A 4827-nucleotide genomic window follows, 5' to 3' on the forward strand; every position below is an offset into this window, starting at 1 on the left:
GGGGGGGGCAGGTGGCCCCTTCCCCTGACAGTATACCCCAAACTAACCCTTCTTAGGGAATTCAGCAGTCCCCTCTAAATCTCCCCCTCTAGAATTCTAGATTCCTCCAAGGTATTGTCACACAAAGAGAGGAAAAAAGAGTTCTCGTGGTTTCTGGAGGCCCTGTGCTTCCGGCTAGATCTGCCCTGGGCTTGGAGCCAGGAGAGAGGGGAGGAGGAGGTGCAGGGGGCAGAACTGGGGGGCATTCTAAGACCTGGGGCTGGGGTCTCAAGGATTCAGTCTCATGGAAGATAGCAGGGAAGGGTGTCGTGTTCTTGGGGGTTGAATGGTGGTTTCTAGTCTCTTCTGGAATTGGGTGAGCATTGACATTGATTCTAGGGCAGGATCAGTTGGGTAGGAGTGAAGGGGAGGCCAGAGGTCTTTTTCTAGACGCTCTGAAGAAAAATATAACCCAGGCAGTATTTTTTACTGGAAGGGGACAGGAGAATAACAAAGTGCATGAGCTTCAAGGTCTCCCTTCAGGGGGTCTGAATCCAGGGAGAAGAACGAAGGAAGATGAACATGGCATCTGGGACAGGGCTGTCCATTTGGGAAGGAAGACAGCATCTCCCTGGGGACTACATAATGGTTCTGAGATGTCTCTGAACTGAAACACCAGGAATGACTGGTCTAGGGGCTAGGAAATGGGGAATGGAAGGGATGGTGGTTTCCAAGGAAGGTACAGGGGACTGGTGGACTGGAGACCTGGACCTCACGTGTTTTCTATCCTTCCTACAGTGGGCCCTCTACCTATTCCTGGTCAAGTGTATGATCAGCATTTCCACCATCTTGCTCCTCTGCCTGATCGTGGCCTTCCATGCCAAAGAGATCCAGGTAGGGTCATTGCTACCCCTGAGCTTTGCAACCCTAAACCCCACGTGTCCTTGTGCTCTTTCAGCCCACACGTTCTACCTTCTCCTCCTGATCTGAAGCTCCTCCACCCTCTGATGTATTCACACCCTTGCCCACTAAGAAGGACAGTAGGACAGAACCTCCCAGGGCAGCCCTGGCCCTTCCCCCACCAGCAGCCCCTGGTCTCCCCCTTACACACTCCTGATGCAGAGAGTCCTACCCTTCCAGCCCTGCTGCCTGCCAGCTGCGCTCTGCCCCNATGGGAGGCTGGGCCTGGACCCCTGGCTCTGAGAGGGGAGGGCTGGGGTCGGACCCCTGGGTTGAGGGCGGGGGCTGGAGCTGGACCCTGGGTCGGAGGGAGGAGGGCTGGGCGTGGACCCCTGGGTTGAGGGAGGAGGGGTGAGTTTCTGGATCTCTGGGTCTGAGGGAGGAGGAGACTTGGGGCCTTGGCTCCTGAGACCTTGGGGAGTTCAATGTGGGGGTCTCTCCCTGCAAGAGCTGGGGAGGGAACAGGGTCACAGTGTTTCAGTCTTTGAAAAAGTTGTAACCGGACCCCTGGAGGTGCAGGCCCCGTGGAGGTCAGAGGAAGGCTGACCCCATGGCCCCGGCCTCGGTGAAGGGAGGGTGGAGAGAAAGGCGAACTTCTTCCAGTAGGCGGCGGCTCCTTATCTAACGTTCGCCCGCTGCCGGGACTGCCAGGGGCAGAGCCCAGAACAGTGACCGGGGTGGGGGTGGGAAGTGGAGGCACCTCCCGTCCCCCATCACCGTCACTTAGAAGCCCAGCTTCCCCCAGATGTGCGTGCTCCTCACCTGGGAGGCAGTGAGAGGCAGGTTGGTGTAGCCGGAACTCCTTGGTCCCGGGGAGAGGGGGCTGAACCCAGGCTCCGGAGTCTGAGGGAGAAGGAGGCTTAGGTGCTTCCACACTTCTTTGGGGGAAAGGGCTGACTCTGAGGGGGGTAGGTGGGGCCAGAACAGGTCTCTGCAGGCTACGGGCACATTCCAGCCCTGGTCTGGGCAGTGATAGGGACAGATGGAGGACCAGGGTCTGAATCAGTGGCTTGAGAGGGAACGGAATTGCCCACAGGAAAGGAGAGGTTGAAGCCCTGTCTGGGCTCAGGGTTGTGGACCCGGGCTGCTAAAGACAGGGACGTGAAGCTCAGTCTTAGATTTGGGGATGGGGGAGTGGGCAGCTCTGGAGGAACCGGCAGCCACACGGAGGTCAAGGCAGGCCAGCTTCCTCTGGCCAGGCGGCCAGGGAGAGGGCAGCGGCAGTGAGGAGGTGGGGCAGCCGAAGCCCAGGCCAACAGGAAGCATGGCCGGGCCGATGCGGCGCTCCCACACTCCAGGACCGCGCCCAGCAGGGGAGGTGGGGCAGGGGAGCCTGCAGATGGGAAGGGGCAAGGGGGTCCTTCCTACCCCACTGTCGTCCTCCCTGTCCTCGCCTCGCATTTCTTCCTTCCCTCCACCACCTGCCACTGCGTCCAGTCCATGGGTGGGACCTTGGGAAAGCTGCTGCATCCCTGATCCACAGTTCTCACACAAGCCGCGGGCCCTCCTCTCCGCTTCCTTTCAGTGACTGCCTTGGTAACTTCCTGGTCCCCTCTGCACCTCCATCTCAGCTAATGAGCTCATTCTGCAAGGTCCCAGACACCTGCTGTCCTGGGGGAGGGGCTGCAGGAAGAAGCGCCAAAGCCTGGGAAGGACAGGGGAACAAGATAGGTGTCTTTGGGGCTGGGGTGGTGGCTCAGTGGTGGAGCGCTTGCCTCACATGTGTGGGGCACTGGGTTCGATCCTCAGCACCACATAAAAACAAGTAAATAAAATAAAGGTATGTGTCCAGCTACAACTAACAAAATAGTTTTTAAAAATGATAGGTGTCTTGGCTTGGGAGGGGAGGAATGGAGAGAGAGACAGAGACAGAGATAAAGAGGCAGTAAGGGACAGAGAGGGACAGCCACCAACATAAATAGAGCTTGGGAATCACTGAGAAATCCATATGGAGTGGCAGAAAGTCCACCAGAAAGAGAGATCTCAAAACAACCATCCCCAGAGAAAGGGGAATTCAAAGGGGTAAGGGTCCAAGTAGAGACAGTTTCAGTGGGAGAGTAGAGAGGGCCACCAGAGAGGTGCACGGCAGTGTGGGGAGGGGGGTGCTGTTGAATGAGATGAGGTTGAGACACACTGAAGACAGACAGGGAACCAGGGAGCCCTGGAAGGGTGAAGGGGTGGGGGAGGGCTAGGGACAACAGCACCATTGTTCAGGGAGGGGATGGGGGGAGGCCCCCTGGGGCAGGAAACTGGCCCTCTTCCCCTGCTCAGAGGCGGAGCCCTGGCCTAGGTCCAACCAGGGGAGCTGGCAGCCTTAGGAGAAACAGGTGTAGGGCTGGGGGGGGGGCAGGTGGCCCCTTCCCCTGACAGTATACCCCAAACTAACCCTTCTTAGGGAATTCAGCAGTCCCCTCTAAATCTCCCCCTCTAGAATTCTAGATTCCTCCAAGGTATTGTCACACAAAGAGAGGAAAAAAGAGTTCTCGTGGTTTCTGGAGGCCCTGTGCTTCCGGCTAGATCTGCCCTGGGCTTGGAGCCAGGAGAGAGGGGAGGAGGAGGTGCAGGGGGCAGAACTGGGGGGCATTCTAAGACCTGGGGCTGGGGTCTCAAGGATTCAGTCTCATGGAAGATAGCAGGGAAGGGTGTCGTGTTCTTGGGGGTTGAATGGTGGTTTCTAGTCTCTTCTGGAATTGGGTGAGCATTGACATTGATTCTAGGGCAGGATCAGTTGGGTAGGAGTGAAGGGGAGGCCAGAGGTCTTTTTCTAGACGCTCTGAAGAAAAATATAACCCAGGCAGTATTTTTTACTGGAAGGGGACAGGAGAATAACAAAGTGCATGAGCTTCAAGGTCTCCCTTCAGGGGGTCTGAATCCAGGGAGAAGAACGAAGGAAGATGAACATGGCATCTGGGACAGGGCTGTCCATTTGGGAAGGAAGACAGCATCTCCCTGGGGACTACATAATGGTTCTGAGATGTCTCTGAACTGAAACACCAGGAATGACTGGTCTAGGGGCTAGGAAATGGGGAATGGAAGGGATGGTGGTTTCCAAGGAAGGTACAGGGGACTGGTGGACTGGAGACCTGGACCTCACGTGTTTTCTATCCTTCCTACAGTGGGCCCTCTACCTATTCCTGGTCAAGTGTATGATCAGCATTTCCACCATCTTGCTCCTCTGCCTGATCGTGGCCTTCCATGCCAAAGAGATCCAGGTAGGGTCATTGCTACCCCTGAGCTTTGCAACCCTAAACCCCACGTGTCCTTGTGCTCTTTCAGCCCACACGTTCTACCTTCTCCTCCTGATCTGAAGCTCCTCCACCCTCTGATGTATTCACACCCTTGCCCACTAAGAAGGACAGTAGGACAGAACCTCCCAGGGCAGCCCTGGCCCTTCCCCCACCAGCAGCCCCTGGTCTCCCCCTTACACACTCCTGATGCAGAGAGTCCTACCCTTCCAGCCCTGCTGCCTGCCAGCTGCGCTCTGCCCCAGGCCACCTTACTCCAGGCCCAGCCTCCAGATCTGTCTTCCATCTTTGTTCCCACTAATTCCAGCTGCAAGTCACCTAAGGTCCTAGCTAGTACCTGCCCCTGATTTCCCCATTTCTGGCTCAATATTTCCCCCAGATGGAGGAACTCTTTGCACCCCCATGCCCCCACTTCCGGTCTCCCCAGACCCATCTTCCCAGGTCCTATTGCTCCATTTCCTCTCTCTTTATACCATGGCCTTAAATTGGTCATGCATGGAAATGCCCCTGTGCAGTGCCTGGCACATGAGAGGTACTTAGTAAAAGGGTACAGATTATCATTCTCATTAATTGCAGGTGTTAGAGGGGCTGGGAGCGTAGCTGAGTGATAGAGTGCTTGCATAGCATACCAAAGGCCCTGGTT

The sequence above is a fragment of the Marmota marmota genome, unplaced genomic scaffold (assembly GCF_001458135.2).
Source record: "Marmota marmota marmota unplaced genomic scaffold, marMar, whole genome shotgun sequence".
In the NCBI taxonomy this organism is placed as follows: Eukaryota; Metazoa; Chordata; class Mammalia; order Rodentia; family Sciuridae; genus Marmota; species Marmota marmota.